General features: G+C 37.9%; 1 protein-coding gene and 1 pseudogene across 5 annotated transcripts in view; one reads left to right on the top strand and one right to left on the bottom strand.

Moving 5' to 3' along the window:
• Window positions 1-23,095, top strand: part of GNG2 (G protein subunit gamma 2) — a 127,043-nt gene that overhangs the window by 33,529 nt on the left and 70,419 nt on the right. The window lies entirely within an intron of this gene.
• Window positions 5,398-5,497, bottom strand: LOC129403874 (U6 spliceosomal RNA; annotated as a pseudogene).

The raw sequence follows: 23,095 nt of genomic DNA, 5'->3' as shown, positions 1-23,095 counted from the left end.
TTAGTCAAAGTCATAGTTGGTCAAATGGCATTTGATGAGTCCAGTTGTTCATGTTCCCATATCGAAGGAATAACTGTTGTCACTTGACTAGTGACAATGCTTGGCTAGTGAGGTGAGTGGCCAGTTTCTTGTTTTGCCCAGCTTCCTTTTGATCTCAGATGAATTGTTTTTACTCCTTTGATCTAGAGACAAAGATTACTTACCTTGACCTAATCCATATTAATCATTCTGATACACTTAGAATAAATAAATCAACTGAGTATGATTGGAGAGATACTTATGGAGGCATGCAGTGTTCCAAATGAAACAAATTTGGAATATGACTCTAAAACATAAATAGACTCTTCTATGTACTTGAAGGTTCCCAGACCTGGGAAATGTTGGGACCCAGCACTTCTACTGGTAGAAACAGTAAAAAAGGAAATGACATTGGGTTTAAGAAAATGAAATAAATCTCAGCTTATTTAACCACTGTAGCGATAGCGTAGCGAGTAGGGCATTTGCCTTGCACGCAGCTGACCGGGTTTGATTCTTCTGTCCCTCTTGGAGAGCCCAGCAAGACACCGAGAGTATCCTGCACCACATGGCAGAGCCTGGCAAGCTACCTGTGGTGTATTTGATATGCCAAAAACAGTAACAAGTCTCACAATGGAGACATTACTAGTGCCCACTCGAGCAAATCGATGAGCAACAGGATGACAGTGATACAGTGCTATTTAACCACTTTCGCAAATTACAGAATGTGCACAATCTCAAGTTTCTTTACTTGTAAAATAAGAATAATTTGATTTTTTTCTAAATTAGTGAAACTGTATGTGCAAAATGAAGACAGTGTTTTTCATATTTTAGTTACTTATATGCTTCTATCGGGAGTATATTATTTAAAAGCATAGTTCATAATTAGTAGGCTGATTGAGGTATAATTGACATATAATAAGTGATACATATTTAAATTGCTTTTCCTTTTTTCTTTACGTTGAAGTATCAGTGTATTAGAACATTGTATAGTTTCAGGTATGCATCATTGCAAATAAATGTTTATGTCCCCTTAGTCTCTGCCTCCAGCCCCTAGCCTTCTTCCTGCCCTTTTGGTAAGCATTAATTGGTCTTATAGTCTAAAGTTTTAATACTATTTTATTTAGCTCATTTGTTAGTTTTTTTCCAATACGCCTTATAATAGTGATGTCATATGTTCTTTTGTTATATGTGTTTCGCTTAGCATAATACCTTATAGGTATGTAGATGTTACAAATAGCAGGCTAAATCATATAAATTTTAATTTGTATATATATGTGCATATATATACATACATATATACACACAAACTACAATAAAAATAATGAAAATATCTATCCAAACATTCCCTCCCATCCAATAACAAGAGCTCCTTCCCATCTCCATCTTCTGGCATCTACTGACTTGCTTTTTGTCACACTCAAGTTTGCATTTTCTGAATTTCATATAAGTGCAGTTAATATTTTATACTAATTTATGACTGCAGTGGAATAGTCTTCATGAGACATAAACATAATGTATCATGTTTATTCTTTTTGTTAGTGAGTGGTATTCTATTGCATTTGCAGACCACTGTTTATCTTCTTATCTTTTGGAGGATATTAGTTTGTTTTAATTCCATTTCCCTTCTGTTTATCTCATTAATAGTCACGAATCACGAAATCCTCGTTAATCGTCGATTTCTCCAGCGGGCTCAGTAACCTCTCCATTCGTCCTTTCCCTGAGATCTTAGAAGTCTCTCTCGGCTCGGCCCTCTCAACGATGTCGATGTTGCACTGGAGGCTCTTTCAGGGTCGGGGGGATGAGATCCAGTTTGTTGCTGGCTTTAGCATATGAATACACCATGGGAAGCTTGCAAGGCTGTCCCATGTGGGCAGGAAACTCTCAGAAGCTTGCCAGTTTCTCCCAGAGGGAGAAGTAGGCTACAAGATAGCCTTTGCGGCCCTGTGCTTCTGGGAGCTTGCTTTTAAGTCTCTGGATGATGACTGTTGATGGAATTACACACACCTGGGTTCCTCTGCCAGTACCTTCATGCATGAGGCCTGTCCGAACATGTGGAGAGGGGCCTTGAGCATGGCTGTAGCTAGGTGCCTGTGGTCTTCGGCCGCTGGGAGCTCTGCTCGGGGTGAGGAGGGAAGCTGGAACCCATCCCCTCCGAGGGGCCCCCGGGAAGATAGCCAGGCGTGTGGGCAAGAGACTCTCTGCTCATTAATAATATGAGAATAAAAGTTTTCACATATTCTGTGTTATCACAGTAGAAATCATCATTAACATCCTCAGGAATTGTGCAGTTTGTAAGAATTCAGTCTGCGTATATATATATAACAGTAATTGTGTTTATGAATCCCCAGGTTGAGTTCTGAGCTGAAGGCCAGGTCTTTCTGCCTCCTAGGCTTTCTTTTGTCCTTAATAATAAACAAGCAACCTGGGAGGAAAGAACTTAAATGTTCCTCAAGAGTGGATTGAATACAGTTGTAGCACATTGGTACAATGCAATGTTATTTGCAATTAAAATGAATGAAATAATGATTCGTGCTAAAACAGTACACTAAGTGAAATAAACCAGATATAGCAGACCACCTGTTTTATGTTTCTGTTTATTGAAATGTCCAGTGTAAGCAAATCCATGAAGACAGAAAGTACATTAGTGATTATAGGACTTCAGGAAGGGGGAAATGAGGAGTGACCGCTAATGGGTCTGGGTTTTCTTTTGCGGGGTGATGAAAGTGTTCTGGAACTTGATCATGGTAATGAATATACAAGTTTGAATATTCTAAAATGCTGCTTTGTGTATTTTAGAGGAGTCAGTTTTATAGTGTATGCATTATATTTGATTCTTTAGGGGACCAAGCTTATTCATGTCCAGAAGCTTCTTCTGAATATATATTGTGAGGTCCTCCTGGTGGTATTGGGGAACCATGAGGTGTGGGGTTTTTTTTAGGGGGAAGGGTTATATCCTTCTGTGCTCCAGGCTTATTCTTGGCTCTGTGCTTATTCTTGGCGGTGCTCAGGGGACTATATGGGATGCCTGGAATTGAACCCGGATCACCCGTGTGCAAGGCAAGCACCCTACCAGCTGTACTACCTCTTCAGGCCCAGGAGTTGGGGTTTAAATGTGGGCCTTCTGTTTTCCAAACACATACTGCTGTTTATTGATCTCTCTACTCAACTCAAAGCTATCCTTTCTAGAAGTTGCTTTAATATATTACTCAGAGAAAACATGCTGAAAGGAGAGTATATTTAATTTCTTTCTTTTCATTGTTGATGGGAAAAATGTAAATCCTTTTACCTTACTCATTCCATCTCCATTTCCAGGTCTTGAAGGCAAAGTAGAACTTTCTAGCTTTAGGAAGTAAAAATATCACCTCTGTGAATATATGATGTTTTGGGAAGGTAGTTCCACATTCTGTTGTTTTTATTTACTTGAGATGATAAAACTCCTGGTGGTTATTTTACTTTTTGTCTTTTGTTTTAAAGATAATGTTCATATTCTAATCACTCTTTCCTCTAGCTTTGGTTAGTTAACTAAAATCAGGATATCCTGTCAGTAAGGCATTTTGGCTAAATCAGATTATTTACCAAACTCTTAACACAAGAAAGAAAATAGAATGAATGAAGTCGAAATACTCAAAATAATCCTTGGAAAGGAAGAGGCCAGACGTTCTGATTTAGTCTGCTGCCTTGGTTTCCAGCAGCTGTGGAGAATGAGAAGGACAGATTTCCTCCCTTTCTACTTGTCTTCCTTCACCTGGTGGAAGTTAAAACTCTTTTAACTGCTCAGCGTGGCAAATCAGGACCTGTTCTATCTGCTAATGGAGCTCCACCTACTCACTCACCCCCAAAGCAGAGTTTCCTGGGTCCTCGTAATAATTTACCATTGGGAGAAAAGGGCTTACCACCCTGCTTTTCACAAAAATCTTACTAGTCACGGTTTGAGTTTTGGAGTCATTAGATAAAACCCAAAGAACTACTCAGAAATGTTACCTTTGCTTTCTCAAGGAACTTGAAAATAGTTTCCGTTGGGGTTAGAGAGATAGTACAGTGGATAGGGCATTTACCTTGCACACGGCTGACTCGGGTTTAATCTCCAACACCCCATACCCCAAAACCACCAGGACTGATCCCTGAGTGCAAGCAGGAGTAAGTCCCGAGAACCACTTTTTGAGGTGTGGCCCAACAAAGAAAGCAACTGCCCTACTCCTCCCCTCCCTGCCCCCGCCCCCCAAAAGAAAAAAATTTTATGTGTTCACCTGGAGTTTTCTGCTCTACTCTGAACTTCAGCTTCTGGAGCACTACAGAAAGTTGCATAGAACTTTCCTTTTTTTTTTCTTTTCTTTTTGGGTCACACCGGGCGATGCTCAGGGGTTACTCCTGGTTCTGCACTCAGGAATTACTCCTGGTGTTGCTTGGGGGACCATATGGGATGCTGGGAATCGAACCTGGGTTGGCCGCATGCAAGGCAAACATGCCCTCCCTGCTGTGCTATCGCTCCAGCCCAGAACTTTCCTTTTTAACCAGAGTACCATGACTCCTGGAATATTCCTTTGAGTATCATTCTGGGACTATATCTGCTCATTTGTATATTACATACCTATAATGCAAAATGTGCCTGCAAGATGATTAAATGACATTCCTAGGACTAGAAAAAGGCTTTTTAGGCATGAGCAGACATTGACATAGGTTCTGTGTGTGTGTGCATGTGCATGCCACATGCATGAAATAGGCCATGCTATAAAAGAAAATATGTGTGTGTACACACAAATGAAGGATTATTAATAAAACAAACACTCATGTCTTTGACTTTCCACTCCCCTTTGCTGGTAAATATTACTTTTGAAGACATCTATGTGCTACTCTTTGATCTTGTCCTCCTTTCTTCCCCTTCTTAGAAAAAATAGTCTTAAAAAATTCCCTGCTTTTCCTTATATTTATTGTTTAGTGCTGCCTGTTTGGGGAATGGAATCATGATTTTATTTTGACTTGAATTTTTGCTCAACGTTATGATCTAAGATTCATTCAGGTAGATGTATGATAGCATTTTTATTGCTATCGCACATAAATTATTATGTCAGTATTGTTCTTTCACTCTATGAAATATCCCTCGCTTTATCTAGTCTACCCCATTTGGGGCATTTGGTTTGCTTCCAGCTTTTTGTTCTCATGAAAATGTTGCCCTGTACAGTCTGTGCATGTGTTCTTGTTCACATCCTGGAGTTTTTCTAGGACATGTACTTTAGCATTCAGTTGTTAGGTCATAGAAAATGCAATATTCAACATTACTAGGTAATATCACATTATGTTAAAGTGGTTATACTGATTTATTTTTCATCAGCAGTATGAAAGTGTTCCTGTGGCCCACTTGTCAAAACTTAGTATTCTCTGAATTTTTAGTTCTATTAGTTTTGATTTTGCATGTCATCCTTGCGCAGGGGCCATGCTAATCTCTGTCATTCCAATTTTAGTATATGTCCTGCTGAAGCACGCACATATAGGATTGCCTTTCCCTCCCCTGCCTTCAGCAAAGCCTCAACAGTTGAGGACCTCCGGAACCCAGCCACAGGCCATGATCAGGGCCACTCTCCACATGTTCGAACAAGCCTCACGCATGGGGGAGCCAGCGGAGGAACCCAGGTGTGCGGGACCCAGGGCCGAGATCTCCAAGGCTGCTCTGATGGGGACTGAGCCTCTTCCTCCCAGATCCCCTATTTTCCAGTAACTAGGCAGTCACACCAGAGACTGCCTCTCTCCCCACCCTCTCCTCCCCAGGCTGTGTAATCCCATCAATGGCCAACATCCAGAAACTATAAAACCAAGCTCCTGAAGCTCCCAACATCTAATAACCTAGTTCTCTCTCTCGGAGAACCTGACAAGCCACCAAGTGTTTATTGCCCACACGGGAGAGCCTGGCAAAGCTCCCTGTTGCATATTCATATCCAAAATACAGTAATAGATATATACATCCCTCTTGGAGAGCCTGGCAAGCTACCGAGAGTATCCTGCCTGCACAGCAGAGCCTGGCAAACTACCCGTGGCGTATTCGATATGCCAAGAACAGTAACAATAGGTCTCACTCCCCTGACCTTGAAAGAGCCTCCAATCTAGTAAGGAAAGGCTGCTAAAATCTCAGTGCTGAGTGTAATAGAGATGTTACTAGTGTCTGCTTGAGTAAATCGACGAACAACGGGATGACAGTAATACAGTGATTAGTTTTGATGCAGATATACTGGAATATATATTTTTCTAATAACAGTGTTTGAGTTTTCATTTTAAATGAGCTTGATGGAAAAGACAGAGAATTAAGTCATATTTTGTTTAGGACATTGATAAAGTTAAATGCACCATTACTGTAGATTCTGCCTATAGATATATTTTTAAATACTATCCAGCTGGAGAGCATTATTTCTTTTCTCTTATTATTTAACCATTATTAGATCATTTAACGGCAGAATTTTTAATAAGTAAAACAATGATTACTGCATAAAATTTTTTTAATTTCCATTTTCTTTTCCTTATCCCTTGCCCAAGTTTAATAATATGAAGAATATCATTCTATATTTTTCTTTATGTTTGCTAAATATATAATAACTTGTAAGAATACCAATTTGTTAGGTTGGAAAAAGTTGGGAAAAAATACTTGTTTATGCATAACTCAATAGCAAAATCAAGTCTAAATGTTTCAGGCATTTGCCAGCCTCATCAGTGTGCTCTAATTTATTTGTATTAGTGAGTGCATGGTGGTTTCTGTCCACTGGCAAGAAACGAACAGTGGGACACTAGATTGTCGTTATATTTCTTCCCTAAGTAATCTGCACTATGTAACAGTGGTTCAGTCTGCTTCAGCTTTTAAAAGGAGAGATTATTGAAATGAAAGACACATGTATTTTTCCTCTTTAATGAGATATTGTAAGTTATAGTACTATTAATGATAGCTTTGTGCTCACGTCACTTCAGCACCACACCCACCACCAGGGTACCCACTTCCCCCCATCAAGATTCCAAATACTCCTTCCATTTCCTCCACCTCCCAAGCTCACTTCTATGGACCAATTCTCCAGTTCTATTGCTTTTGGCTATTTATTGCTACCTCATTATGTGTCTTTGGGGCTAGAGCAATAGCACAGATAGTAGGGTGTTTGCCTTCCATGCGGCCGACCCAGGTTTAATTCTTCTGCCCCTCTTGGAGAGCCTGGTAAGCTACCGAAAATATCCTGCTTGCACAGCAGAGCCTGGCAAGCTACCCGTGGCATACTTGATATGCCAAAACCAGTAACAAGTCTCACCATGAAGACATTACTGGTGCCCGCTCAAGGGAATCAATGAACAATGGTATGACAGTGACAGTGACAGAGTATTATGTGTCTTGAACTGTCACTGTCACTGTCACTGTCATACCATTGCTCATCGATTTGTTCGAGTGGGCACCAGTAACGTCTCTCATTGTGAGACTTATTGTTACTGTCTTTGGCATATCAAATATGCCACAGGTAGCTTGCCAGGCTCTGCCGTGAGGGCGCAATACCCTCGGTAGCTTGCCAGGCTCTTCGAGAGGGTCAGAGGAATCGAAGATGGATCGGCCACGTGAAAGGCGAATGCCCTACTGCTGTGCTATCGCTCCAGCCCTATGTGTCTTTAAATTCCAAATATGAGAGATCATTTTGTGTTGAGATTTTTCTTCAAACTTACTTTAATCAGCCTGATACCTTCTAGTGCATCCATGTAGCAGTACATTGCATGACTTTATCTTTACTTATAGTTGCATAGTATTCCATTGTGTATATAGATCATAATTTACTGACACATTCATTTGTAGTTTGTCATTCGGGTTGTCTCCATATCTTGGCTATTGTACCAAGTGTTGTACATAGGTGTGCATATAGGTTCTTTCAAATAATTTTTTTTGTTTGGGGGGATAGAGGCCAAGAAATGATATCACTGGTTCACATATGAGTTCTGTTCCTACTTTTTTGAGAAATATTCATATTGTTTTACAAAGAAGTTAAGCAAGATCTTATTCCCCACAAAGAGTGACTGGGGGTTCTTCTCACCCCGTACCTCCAACACTGGATGTTTCCAGATTTTTCAATATATTCCATTCTGACATTGTTGTGATTTGCACTCCACTAATCATAAGTAAAGATGAGCACTTTTCACTGCCTATTGGCCATTGTATGTTCTCTTTGGGGAAATGTCCATTCGTCTATTCTTCCTATATTTGGATGGAGTTGTTAGATTACTTTATTGTTGAGTTTTGTGGGTGCTTTATAAATCTTGGAGGACAAGTGTTATCTTAAGTTTTAAAATATCTTGCCAAGATTATTCCCAAAGAAAGTTCTAACAGTTCAGGCCTTCATTAGTCAGAGGAAATGGCTTGTAATCTACATATTTTAGTTATCACTGGGTCATGTTATTTGATGGGTGAGAATGGTATTCTATTTTAATGTCTACATATTTTGATTAAATTCAGCAAATTTTATATGGTTTATATTTTAAATTCTTCTGTAAATTATCATTTCTTTTGCTTATGCTTCTATAAACTTGATTTACTCATCAATTTTTAGGGACCTTTGTCTACTACCAATAGTAATATTTTACCTGTGATGCATTGTGCAATTGATCTTTTGCCATATCAGTTTTTTCCTTTTACATTAGTCACATCTTTATTTCCGCTTATGGTTTCTTTTTTTGGTCATGGGAGCTCCCCCGTGGTGCTAAAAGCTATAAGATCTACACCATTCAGAGCCTGAGCTTGAATCTAGCTTATTGCATGATAATCCTGCATTTTAGGCCTCTGAGCTATCTTCAGTCCTTCTTGATGATTTCTGATTTTATTTAGGTAAGTTTCCTTTATCTAAGGTCAGAAAACTACCCTATCTCTTGTTCTAATATTTTAACTAATGTATTTTTTTTTCACAGATGTTAAATCTATCTGGGCTACACTTTGTATTTGGTGTGAGGTGTGAATAAATATCAGATTGACAATATATCAACCTTATATGTTGTTAGTTTGATAACACCAATTATTTTGAAAACCTTCTTTTATGTACTGAATTAAAATTCTATGTTAGTCAGACCTTTACTTTCACACACACACACCACTATAAATTGGTTACTTTATATTTTCTAAATGTTCTCCCTATGTACTTTCTATTCTTGTGTCATCGTAATGCCATTCTGATTACAATAATTTTGGTTTTGGTTTTAATATATAGAAAACCAACTTAGTACTGGGGGAGCTCAGAGCCAAAACTGCTCATTAACCTTAGCAAATATGCATAACTTCACTCCACCTCAGCTGTTTCTATTTTATTTGTAATTCTTTATGTAATTAAAAAATGTAAAAAAACAACATAAAAGCTAGTTCAAAAAAGAAAAGAAAAACAACTTAGTCACATTATGTTCTTCTTTTCCAAAATTTCATGGTAATTTTTGACATTTCCCATATAAACTTCAAATTGAGTTTGCTAAAATCTCTAATGGGGGGAAATAACCTTTGAAGACTTAGCATCAAATCGTCAGTCTCACACCTCCAGGTTGAACATACAGGGATAGTGTGACTCCTCCAGAACCCTTGACAGTGACTCATATTTTAAAATTCTAGCTTAAACCCAGGTTTGATTCCTCTGTCCCTCTTGAAGAGCCTGGCAAGCTACTGAGAGTATCCTGCCTGCAGAGCAGAGCCTGGCAAGCTACCTCTGGCATATTCAATATGCCAAAAACAGTAACAACAAGTCTCACAATGGAGATGTTACTGGTGCCTACTTGACCAAATCGATGAACAACGGGATGACAGTGCTACAGTGCTACAGGTTAAACTAGAAAGGATCAACTAGTTTCAAATTTAGTGTATCTGAATATAGAAAACATGACTCTGTTCATTCAAGCCGTATCTTTCTTGGGGGGAAGGGGATGTGAAGGGGAGACCATGCCCCTTAGTGCTTAGGGATTACTCCTGTATGGGACCAGATACAGTACTGGGGACTAAATCTGGATTACCCTTTTGCAAAGCAAGCACCTTAGCCCCTGTGCTCAAGTTATATTTTTAAAACATTTACAGTGGTTTTCAAATAGACACTGAACTTTCTTTTAAAATTTATTCCTCAGAATGCAAGTTTTTATTTCTTATTTTGGGGAGGCCACATCTAGTGATGCTCAAGCTTATTCCTGGCTCTACATTCAGGGATCATTCCTGATAGATTCAGGGACCATATGGTGTGCCAGGGATCCAAATTGGGTCAGATGCTTGCAAGGCAAGCCCCCTACCCACTATACCATCACTCCAGCCCCTCAGGAACTGGGAATTTGGTTCAAGGGCTGAATATAAGATAAAAATGAAAATAAATAGTTTTTCTGCCCTTGGTGCTAAAAATTTTCTTGGACAGATTTGCAAAGTAGTTCCTACTTCCTATTTCCAGGGACAAGTTATGAGAAGCTGGACCTGAATGTTAGAAGAGTTCTGTTCTATTTGACCTCATTCCAACTTTGCTACTGAGGGTCAATATTGTTATTAGTGAAGGCAGCACTGTGTGTAGTTAGGCCTGTTGTTTCCTCTGTTAGTTCTGTATTTAGCCAAGTTTTTGTTTAAAATTAAATCTTAGTGGAGAAAACAAATTAGTGTAATTTTACATTGTGTTTTTGAAGAAGAATCTGTTGAATACTCATTTTATAGATAACATTTCAAGATACAAAGTAGATGATTTTGTAGATGATACAAAGTAGATTGTCATAAGTGAAAAATGTACATAGACTTTTATAGTTACTTAAAAAATTAGAATTTACAAGTAAAATTACTATAACCCCCTTGAAACTAATGATTTAAGTATCTGTGTAGACAATCTTCTTTATATTAAATCCATTAAAATGCCATTGACAATGTTTTGAATAAAAGTCTCTGGTAGTACATCCTTAATAATTAAAATCATGTCATAGAAAAATTTCAAAATAACCTAACAAGGTTTTAGTTATTTCTTATATTTTGTGGCAAAATAGCCCAAAAACATTTTGGTTGTTTATTTCTTAGTTTTATTGCATTCTGGTTGGATGGAGGAGTCTACTCCCAGTTGGGTACTTGGGTTGAATCTGGTGAGGTTAGATGCACTACCTGGGGTTCCTTCCAATTGAGCCATCTCCTTGGCATCCCCCGACTAGTTTTTCAATGTAATTCTGAAGAAAAAAATTATTAAAGAATAATAATCTTTGAAATCAGTTGATAGGAAGTAATACAAAGATTTCAGAATTCAAAAATAAAATACCCTCTAAGTGAAAAGAAAGAAGACATAAAGCCACAGTATAAAAGCCACGAAGTAGTAATTGCAATATTACAATTAAGGTGTTTTTAGGAGTGAAGAATTATATTGGGAATTTTCAGATAGATAATAAGGATATATACTTATCAATTATTGAGTCAAAATAATATGCATTACTTTCTTCTTGACAACTTATTCTCTAAACTTTAAACCAGGCAGATAGCCCAGTGCTTTGAATGTGTTTGATCTCTAATCCTCCCCAACACCCCAAAACACACACACACACACATACACACACACACACATACACACACACACACACACACAGATTTTTCTCAGATTGAAAGATGGGACTGTTTTGCCTTAAAAAAATCAAAAACAAAAAGCTAGAATCAACAGAAGAAATAAATTTTAAGAGGGAACAATACAAGGTACAAAATGTTTCCAAAACTGATTAAAGACTTGATCCTTAAGCGGAAATTAATATCCACAGAGAGCTATCAAGACTTACTTATAACATTTTCAAGCTTCAGTGAGGAAGAAATCTTAAAACATCTGGAAGTAAATACCAGATAGCATTCAAAATACTGATTTCATATGTAGCTGCAATTGAGATCATGAACTCCCCAAGGAAATAAAACAACATTTGCAGTTTTCATTATGGGGGAAAAAAATATCCAGGCAAGATTTCATTCATTTGGGAAAGCCAGAGAAAGATTTTCACATATTCCACCAATTCTCAATGGTCGTTGACCTTACACTTGGGGTTCAAAACAGGATTTTTAAAAAATATTGTGACTGCTTTATCAAATTCCAGGCTGGGAAGCTGCAGACACCAAATAGAAGACCTCAAGACTCTGCCTGTGATCTCATTGCAGGATTAAATTGTGGCCTAAAACTTAGAAGGAAGTTCTGTAAGTCCCTGTGAAGGGAACGAATGCTTAAGGAATATTTACTGTGTATAAGGTTCCTCAAAACATCATTTTGTTTAATATTCAAACATTCTGGTTATATATATATTTCTTCATATGAGAAAAAAGTCTCACAGAGAGGCTAAGTAGCTTTCTTCAGTTGCAGAATTAGAACCAATGCTAGTTTTGCTGACCCCCAAGAAAGTAGTTTTGAATAACATTTCCCAAACAGAGTGAGACAAGATGAGATATAGGAGATTCAAAGCAAATAGTTGAAAAGTTCTTTTTCATTCATAGAAAGACACACAGTAACAGCAAGTCTCACAATGGAGACGTTACTGGTGCCTGCTCGAGCAAATCGATGAGCAACGGGATGACAGTGACAGTGACAGTGAAAGACACAAGAATTTGGACGACATATGTGACTGCAATTAAAACTTACAGAGAGGCAAGAGCAATAGTACAGAGGACAAGTCATTTTCTTTGTATGCGGCTGACCCAGGTGTGATCCCTGATATACCATATGGTCCCCCAAGCTCTGCCAGGAATAATTCCTGAGTGCAGAGTCAGGTATAAACTCTGAGCACTGCCTGTTGGACACCCCCCTAAAAAAAAGTCAAAACATTACAGAGAATTAATTTGGTAATTATTATGGTAGTGTGAGTGCACTATGGGGGCAGGGGAAGGTGTAAAACTTTGGTGTAAGTGGAAATAGTTTGATTTAATGCTTTTTTTCCAAACATTTCAAAAATAAGAAGAAGGAAAATATATAGATTGTGTTTAATTAAAGAGATTGTGTTTAATTAAAGTCAGTGGCATATTTAAGCAGAAGCAAGAGAGAACAAAAATAAAGACAGTAAAGAATGACAGTTGTCCAAAAATAAAATTCATAACAGATATAAATTTAATTATGCCACTTAAAATAGATACACTTTTTCAAACATAAAATCCTATATTAAAAATATGGCAGTACTATGAACATTAAATGTCATAAGAAAACAAACTAAAATATCTGAGAATATCATAAAGAAATGAATAGAGAGTGGATACTGTTCAAAGTAAAGAAACAAGAAAATAATGGAAAGCATAAGTAGCAACTAGAGTGGAATTTATCCTTTGGGTAGTCTCCTTCCAAGAGTGAAACAGCTGTTTTAGCATAGTCCAAGAGTCCTCAAAGGCAGAGCAGAAGTAGGTCTTATTAAATTTAGGAAAATGTTTTGGATACGTCCTGATTTATTAGTACTAAGGGCTCAAGCGATAGCACAGCGGTAGGGTGTTTGCCTTGCACTCGGCCGACCCGGGTTTGATTCCTAGCATCCCGTATGGTCCCCTGAGCACCGCCAGGGGTAATTCCTGGATGCAGAGCCAGGAATAACCCCTGTGCATCGCCAGGTGTGACCCAAAAAGCAAAAAAATAAATAAATAAAATAAAATGAAAAGTTAGCTGCTGAGAAGGTTATACAGAGAAAGCCAAGTTTCCTGTTGAAAATATGCTTTATTGGTAACTTCAAGAAGAAGAGGATCAAGAAGTTTAACTGATGAAAATATGTTTAAGTGGATGGATCAGTATTTCAATGTGCTTTCTAGGCATATAAAATACTCTGTGTTATAGACTGCATTTCTGAATAAACTACCAAATTATGGGGGGCCTCTGATTCTCAAATTCTGGTAGAGAAAGAAACGTTTTAACTAGATCAAGGGAACTGAATGTAGTCAAGAAGAAAGAAAATGTCACTAGTCTTGCCACATGTGAGTTCAAGGTCCATCACATTCTAACAGTCACATGTCCCACTGTGTGTTGAAGGAGTTATCTCTGAACGGAAAGCCACAGGAAATGCTTGCATAATATTAACATTCTTTTCAAGATTTGCCTTGAAATGAGGATGTTGGGTGGTAGAACAATGAGGAAGGTGTTGTATCAATAGAGAGGCCCTATTGACTATGGAGTAACACATTGTGGCTATTTTCTGTAAAGGTTCTTAATCTCTGGGTAGTATTTTCTATGTCCTTTATTTTCCATCTCTGGCAGCGGTTTCTCAAAATGACGTATCTCTGTCCTGTAGTTACATATGTTGCAGACCACAGATTATAGTTTACAGATCTCTTATTTTGAAAGTTTTGGAGTGGAATTTTCTCAACCATTTCTCAAAAACTGTCTTTGCGGCTAATAATGCTTATAAATTATTATGAAATATTTAAATACAGAAAATTTCTAAGTGGTTCTTTTCAATGATTTGAATGGATTATTTCAAACAAAGAAATAGCCCCTATATATAGGTTTTGCTGGGTCTATACAGATGTGTGTTGGGATTAGGTGCAGAAGGAAACATTACAGACCTGGCTAAGAGAAAATATTTTTCTTATAGTTCTTTCCTGGCATCTTCCTCTTCATTTAATCAAAGTAAAATATGCAAGGAAAAAAAAAACCAACAAAAACAACAACCATGAAACAAGACTAGATTACTTATTTAAAAAAAAAAAAAGAAAAGAAAATTGTCTAAATAATAGCTCTAACAAAATCCCAATAGAGCAAAACAAAATAGCACAAAGAACAAGGGAACGTTCTTTGTCTGAATTAAAAATAACTAAAAACGATTGGATGTGCATGGAATAAGAACACATGCATTTCATTGCAGAGCCCTCCTGTTCTGTAACTTGGCAGCCTCTGATTGAGGAATGTCTTGGTCACTATGGGGAGGTTTTCCTGACAGCTGCAACTAGTGCAGTGCCTAGCCCTGCTTCCTTTAACAGGCCTCTACAGAAACACTCTTCAAGAGTGTTTCTCAAACTTTCTACACTTGTGGACGATCAGTGGATTTTTTTTTCTACCTTTGTATGCTCATGTACCCACACCCGTCCTTGGACCAGTGGTTGGAGACCACTGCTCTATAGCACTCGGGCATCATCAACTCTGCCTTCAAGACCCCTATTATAAAACCATGAGAAGTTCATGGAAATAAATAGGTTGGGTAATCCTAACAACTAAGCAAGACCTTGCATTTGTAATATATTTTCACTCTGCGGTGGTGAGAAGGATAGAGAAGTGGGAAGGGAAGGTAATTGTGATGAAAACGATGTCTCTGACAGTTAGTGATTGCTCTGGCAGCTTTTTGGAAACCTGTCTCTGCTCTGGAATTGCCCTTCAAGGACAGCTGTTTCAGCTGGTTTGTGGAACTTGTGGGACATTTCCTTATCTCTGGTCCTCTGGGTTTCTCGAGGGAGCTCAGTGCTTTTCTCTTTCCCAGCTGCTTTCTGCCTATCCATTCTTATCTAAACTTGCCACAGCTACAGTCTAGCCATTCTGTGGCAGAACCCGCCAGACTGAGCTGGCTGCTGCTCTGAAGGTCTCTGTGTCTGTAGTCCATGGCCATAATTGGGATCAAAGCAAGAGTGGTACCAACAGTAAAGCAGAATTAGAACTTCTATCAAAATTAAGTGTAGAGAGAGGGAAATAGATACCTTGGATTTTTAAAAATTGTCTTGTAATTTTGTAAAATACATGTAAGAAATTTACTGTGTCAACCAACTTTTAGACATTGAGAATGTTGAGCCAATTTTCCTTGGGGGAAAGCTCTTGTAATACTAAAACTTTGCGCTAGGTAAAAAAATCAGGTTCCATTCCTCCTTGTCCCAAGGTCCTGCAGCAATCTTTTTGAGTTTAAGTACTCCAAGGTACTCATGCGATTATTTATTTGTAGTTTTTTCTTTTCTGGCTTATTTCACTTAGTAAAATGTATTCAAGGATTGTCTATGTTGTAGCATGTATATGTGTCAAAGTTGCCTTTTTTAAAATATCCTTTTTGTTTTGTCTTGTGGGTGCACACACAGCAGTGCTCAGGGGCTATTCCTGGCTTTATGCTTAGGAGTGACCCCTAGTAATACTCCAGAGACCATACATGCTACTAGATATTGAGCCAGGCAAATGCCTTACCTCTAGAACTATTCTCGAGCCCACTCAGTTACGTTTTAAAGTGAAATAATATCCTATTATCTATATGTACATACAGACATATATTCTTTATTTTTCATTGATTGATGGACACTTGCTTTCCTTCCACCTCTTGACTGTTGTCCAGTGATGCTGTTATAAATATGGTTATGTAAATATTTCTCCTAGGTTCTGCTTTTGGGCAACAGGGATGTGGTCCAAGTGCAGGGCATGTGATAACATGTGTTATAAACTGCTGTAGGACCCCAGCAGTTTATATTGGGTACGCTGCCAGGTAAGGTCACTCTTTTGAAATCCTGTTTTTAGTTCTTTGAGAATGTCTCATTCTCACAGATAGTATTTGTGGGTTTCAGGGGACTTCTAATTTCACTTTTTGAAGAACCACAATTCTGTTTTCTGCAGCAGCTATGCCATCTTACGTTCCCAAAAATCATATACAAGGGTTTCAGTTTATCTTCCTCCTCATCGGGACTGGAGCGATAGTGCAGCGAGTAGGGCGTTTGCCTTGCACACCACCTACCCAGGTTTGATTCCTCCGTCCCTCTTGGAGAGCCCGACAAGCTATAGAGAGTATCCCGCCCACATGGCAGAGCCTGGCAAGCTACCGAGAGTATCCTGCCCACACGGCAGAGCCTGGCAAGCTCCCTGTGGCGTATTATCGATATGCCAAAAACAATTAAAAACAAGTCTCACAATGGAGACGTTACTGGTGCCCACTTGAGCAAATTGATGAGCAACGGGAGGACAGCGCTACAGTGCTACCTCCTCATCGACCCTTGTTTTCAGATTTGGTTTCTGAGTTAGGCTTTCAATAGTAGCCATTAGGCTTTCAATAATAGCCTAATGGGTGCAAATTGGTCTTTCTTTATACTTTTGATTTTCATTTGTCCAGTGGTTAGTGATGTTGAACATCTTTTCATACATCACTTTTTATGTATCAATTTATATTTTTCAGAGAAAAGTGTAGTTAAGTCTTTTGCCTATTTTTACATTGGGTAGTTTATTTGTTGTTGTTGAGGAGTTTATTTGTTGGATCGTAACCTCATGATTTGCAAATATTTTCCCCAATCAGGAGATTGCCTGCTCTAGTTGGTTATGTCTTTTAACACAAAGATGTTTTTGTTTGTTTTTATTTTTGTTTGGGGGCCAGACTCAGCTGTGATTAGAACTTACTCCTGATTCTATGCTCAAAGATCACTCCTGCAATATATATATATGTACACATATAGTTCAATGGATGGAACCAAGGTTGGCTTTGTGCCAGGCAAGTGTCTTAATCACTGTACTATTTCTCCAGCCCACAGAGAACATTTTTTTTCTTTTTGGGTCACACCCGGCTATGCTCAGGGATTACTCCTGGCTCTGCACTCAGGAATTACCCCTGGTGGTGCTCAGGGGACCATATGGAATGCTGGGAATCAAATCTGGGTCGGCCGTGTGCAAGGCAAACGCCCTACCCGACGTGCTATCACTCCAGCCCCAGCTACAGAGAACATTTTTACTTTGATGGAACAAGTGTAGTTTTTCTTTTGTTTCCTGTAGAAAATAAGAGCTTGTATCTCTGGTACATAAAGGCTATAAAAATATATTCTGTACTTGAGCACATGGAAACTCTTAATAATAACTAAAAAATCAGAAATTACATTATTATGAAACATTTTTGTTGGTTTTGTTTTTGTTTTTGTGGGATTACATCCAACTGTGCTCAGGGGTTACTCCTCGCTCTGTGCTCAGGGATCATTCGTAGGTGCTAGGGATCAAGCCTGTGCCAGCTGAATGGAAGACAAGTGACTTACTTATCAGCTATACTATATCTCAAGTCCCCCATATGTCACATTTTTATAACTGTGGCATGACTTACCCAAAAATAATTGTAATAAAAATGTCATATACAAAATAATTAGGCCATTAATGAGCACTGCAGAGGAAAAAATCTATCACTATTTTATTTCTTCCCTGGAATAAGAGAAACTGAGAGGAATAGAAAAAAGAAGGGTTTGCAATGTTTGAAGCTGGATAGAAGGAATAGAGTGTTGATGTTGTGATCACCTGAAAATTGACAGGAGATAAGAATGTGTTGTTCTTAAAAAATTCTTATATAAGACCGATTAAGGAGGTGTTGTGGCTGCTGTTTCACAGTCTAAGGCTCGGTGTCTTGCACAAAGCCAATTACTGATCTGCAGAGCTAGCATGGGAACCCCAAACCTGCTGTTTTTAACCCAACATTGAATGAACTAATCATGAATTAACAATTTTAATTAAAGAGTCAATAGGGGAGCTGGAGCGATAGTATAGTGGGTAGAGCACTTGCCTTGCATGCGGCTGATGAGGTTCAATCCCCAGCATTCCATATGGTCTCCCAAGCACCGCCAGGAGTCCTGAGTGCTAGGAGTAACCCCTGAGCATCGCTGGGTGTGACCCAAAAAGAAAAAAATAAGAGTCAATAGGAAGACTGTGGATAATGTTTATATAGTAGAGTGCATGCCTTGCATGTGAGGCCCTGGTTTCCTTCTCCAGCACCACCATCACCACCACCACACACATCCACCCATCCCCCCCACACACATATACACACACACACACAGATCTATATATGTATGTTAACAAGATGCTTTATAAAATATAACAAAGTTGTTCTAAAGTTAATTGATAAAAATTAATTTTCAGATGTTTAAAGAAAAAGAAAGAATCAAAAATGATGAAAAGTTCCACAATATAAATAGCATTATATAGAATTTAAAATGGAAATGATTATTGTGATAGAATACAAAAATAAGTCTTCATTCATACGCTTAGGAACATTAAACCATAAGCTAATGACAATTAGTATATAATGACTGGGCTTAAACGTTAGGGGAAAGTTACTCATAGTATTCTCATTTAAGATTATAAATCTACATTAAAAATGAACAGGGAACCTGCACTAAATGAAGTAAAAAAATTGTTTGAGCTCTGTGTGTGTATGTGTGTTTGTATGTGTGGATATGTGTGTGTGTGTTTGAACACATCTCTGGGGAATACAGAGTACAGCTTCATAGGGGATATACTCTTTCTTGTGATCCTTGTCTCATGAAATTTTCATTTCACGACCTGTGTAGTACTTTTGTCACTTAATTTTGTTATGATTTATACCCATCCTAGTTGATTAAATTTCATAAAATAATCACCTGTGCAGTCTTATGAAAATACAGATTGCTACTCTCATGCCCCAACTTCCAGATTCAGCTGGTTTTTAATGAAAATCCATATTTGCATTCCTAACAACTTCTCATATAACTTTCAGGTTTCTCAGAGAACTGGAATATCAAACAATAAGCTAATGACAATGTATTGTTGTGTAGGGAAAAATGAAGCTGACAACTGGATCATTTATTCATTTGCTGTACTTGGTAGCATGGAAATGGTGTGGGTGGGGGAGGAGAAGTTTGAGATGGTAAAGGATGGTAAAGGTAAACGGCTTGCATATTTGTGACATTGGAGTGTTTACTTACTGAATACAATGGATTACACCAGACCCCACCCCATGTGAATATGTGTCACAGATTCTGTCAGCTCATTAAAGGAGATATCAAATATAAAACTGAAAAACAAATCATGTTCAATAAGGCAATGAAGACAAATGTCTGGGATTATATTTTCTATAAGATAATTTGCATTATTTTCTGCATTAAAATAATTTATTAATCTTTCTAAGTGGATGTCTTACTTTACAGAGTCTGGCCCAAGTCAATAGTCACCTTTTCTAAATTTCTTCCTGCAATGTCTGATGAAGCTGAGTTAGTTTATTGGAGAATGCTCTGAAGTTTTAAAGAACTTGCAGTAATATTGATGTCTTATTTCTGAATTGGGGAATTATTTTCCCTAACAAACTTAATGGGTTTGTGCTTAAAAAGCTATAAATCCTATTAACCTCCTTCCATTTTTTTTGAAGAGGGTAGAAATAGGTTTTGGGAGAGAGCACAGTATTTTTTTTTTTGTCCTTTCTCTTCTCTGGATTAAATTCTTCTGGCCACAGTAACCTGGCCTTAAAGCAATCTGGATCTAATGGTTCTATAACTGCCAGGAAGACTAACACCATCTTCACATTATAAAGATGTTCCATCCAGTCTACTTAGGATTTTGTTTATTTAGAATATATACTTAGTGAGTGCAGACTTAAGCTGTGGAAATTTTCAGGCTGATTCCCTTGTATTCCACATGCCTGTTGAGTTGGTGACCTGAAGTACTAGGAAATGCTTGAGATCTGTCATCTCAGAAGTCATCAAGTCTGCAGGAATGACATTTCTGAGTGATGAGTCCATATAAGGCATTTGCTAGTGGTGGCCAGAACAAGTATTCAGCTGGTATATTCTGGGAGCACTGTTTTTGGTGATAAAAATACAGAACTGTTTCATATTAGTTGGCAATAAGGAAGTATCTCGTCCTTGAGATTATAAAACCTCTTGTAATGTGACAAATCAATGACCGTGGAGGCAGAACTAAACTTGCACGAATGTCAACTCTCATGTCGGTGACCCCATCAGTCACTGAATGGTCTAGGGGTAACAGTGGAGGTGTGTGTGGCACGCTTTTGCTTTTCTAAGGCTGCTAAGAGATAGCAAGGCTGACAGAGCAGGCAGAAGTCTGTTAGAGATAACTGCATTGAGATACAGGCCTGTGGGGAAGATTGTCATATGTCTGGATGCCAGAAAATTCCCAAAGACATCACTGTCAGTGCTGTATGCACTCTGTCAGGTGACAGACAGCTCCATCAAAGAGGATTACCGCAACAGTATGTAAAGACCAACAAATGATTTGGAAATTTATATACTATTTTATATACTATTTTAGCGAAATTGTTTCTTCATACTGTTAGTTAAATCTATTTTATGATGTGGTTGGCTCAACAAATAAAAGGAATGTTAAGTATATTTTGGTTAAATAGTCTTGGTTCATTACCCAAATATTATTGACTTATTCACCAACACATTTCTATTTTGTCTTGCCAATTGGTACATGTTTTGAATATGACTCATTTCCAGCTATTCTAAAATGATTCAACCAAATCACTGGGGGAAAGTGTTGATGAATTGGGAAGTGTGGGCAATATTTTGGTGGAATTGAAGGTAATGATTTATTGTCCACATTTAAATAAAGTTCTTGTTCAAAGCTAGAAAGATGGCATCAATCTTTAGTAGATAGTTAGAATTTAATAGATGTAAAAAAGCGAAGCAGGCAGTGGGAAGCTCCTGCTTAGGATCCATGTCTGACATAAGTCTGGGTACCAATTAGAAACTTGATAAACACTAGCTTTTCTGATGACCAAATGCAAATAGGCAATAGCTCTTCATCTTTAGTAGAAATTTTATGTAAACGCAAACTAAAAATGTCATGAAATATAATTTCACACACACAAATTTAGCAAATTAAAGAAATAAAAGCAATTCTGGGGAGTTACTGGAGAGACAGGGAAGTATGTCATCATTTTTTTTAATTTAATAGTTTATTTTTAATTAGTGAGTCAATGTGAGGGTACAGTTACAGATTTATACATTTTTGTGCTCATGTTTCTCCCTTACAAACTTTGATAACCCATCCCTTCACCAGTGCCCATTCTCTACCAAAAGTAAACCCAACATCCCTCTCCCCGCTCCCTAGTCCTGTCTCCCCCCACCCCACACTGCCACTATGACAGGGTATTCCCTTTTGTTCTCTCTTTTTGATTAGGTGTTGTGGTTTGCAATAAAGGTGTTGAGTGGCCATTGTGTTCAGTCTCTAGTCTATATTGGGCCCGCATCATCTTTCCCCCACATGACCTCCAATTACATTTTACTTGGTGTTCCCTTCTCTGAGTTGCCCAGAATGAGAGACCAGCCTCCAAGCCATGGAGAGTATGTCATCATTTGAAATGTTCTAATTACTTCATTTTTAGCAATCAAGGACTTTTACTTTTTTATTATTACCTAATTTGGGGTTTATTCTGAGAAAGTAAAGTCAAAGAAAATGAAAATTTCTCTGAAAAGTTATTTACAGTAGAGCTATTTATAATAACAAAATATTTAGCAGCTCAGTGGAATAGTATTCAGTCATGTGAAATGGTACTTATGAGTATAAGGTTATGGCATTTAGGAAAAATGTTCATTTGCATACTGTGTTTGCAATCTTGTTTTAAAATGACACATCCATCTATTGAATGGAAACAGAAGAAGAGAAGGAGAATATCTAGATAAAAAAAGAAATCATTGGGATGTAATTTCAATTTATCGGCGTTCTAATGACTGAACTAGAAATCTTAAAGCAAAATTTACATTCCTTATATACTGCTAATTTATAGTCATTATAGACCATACGTTCACATGATAATCTAGCCTTTTAAATGTGCATTATTTATTTTCCCCAAACTTTAGATTATTTTCTTCATCCACTTGTTCTTCCTCATACATTTGTAATAACTAAGGTGAAGGTGATGGTGGCAATAGCAATGTGCAAAAGCTATTCAGAAAGATTTCTGTGAATGAAATAGTGACTCTTCATTATTCACAGATACCATAATTGTTAATTTGCTCACTAAAATTCATTTGCAATCCCCAACTCAATATCTGTGGTTCTTTCACAACTATTCACAGATACAAGCGGACGAATAAAGTTTTTGACTTGCTTAACACATTATTCTGAGCTGGAATAATGGGGTCAAATAAAAGCTTTGTGAAAACTCTCATTATGCAAACAAGTGTTATTTCATGGTCTATTAAGTGCATTTCTCTTTTCACATTATAGTGACTTTTTTTTTTTAATGGTGATTATATAGATCTCCTCAAAGAGATAGCTCAAATAGTTGGGATGCAAGCTTTGCATGCAGGAGGCCTGGTACTAGATGGCCCCTTCAAGTCCTGCAAGGAGTGACTTCTCCACCCCAAGCAGTGAACTGAGAGTAGCCCCCATCACCAGCAAATGTGGCCCAGAGACAAAACCAAAAAAAAAAAAGAGAGAGACCCATT

This window comes from Sorex araneus, chromosome 3, assembly GCF_027595985.1.
Source record: "Sorex araneus isolate mSorAra2 chromosome 3, mSorAra2.pri, whole genome shotgun sequence".
NCBI classification, from domain to species: domain Eukaryota; kingdom Metazoa; phylum Chordata; class Mammalia; order Eulipotyphla; family Soricidae; genus Sorex; species Sorex araneus.
Note: the sequence above shows the minus strand (reverse complement) of the source record. Positions and strands in the feature narration are given on the sequence as shown.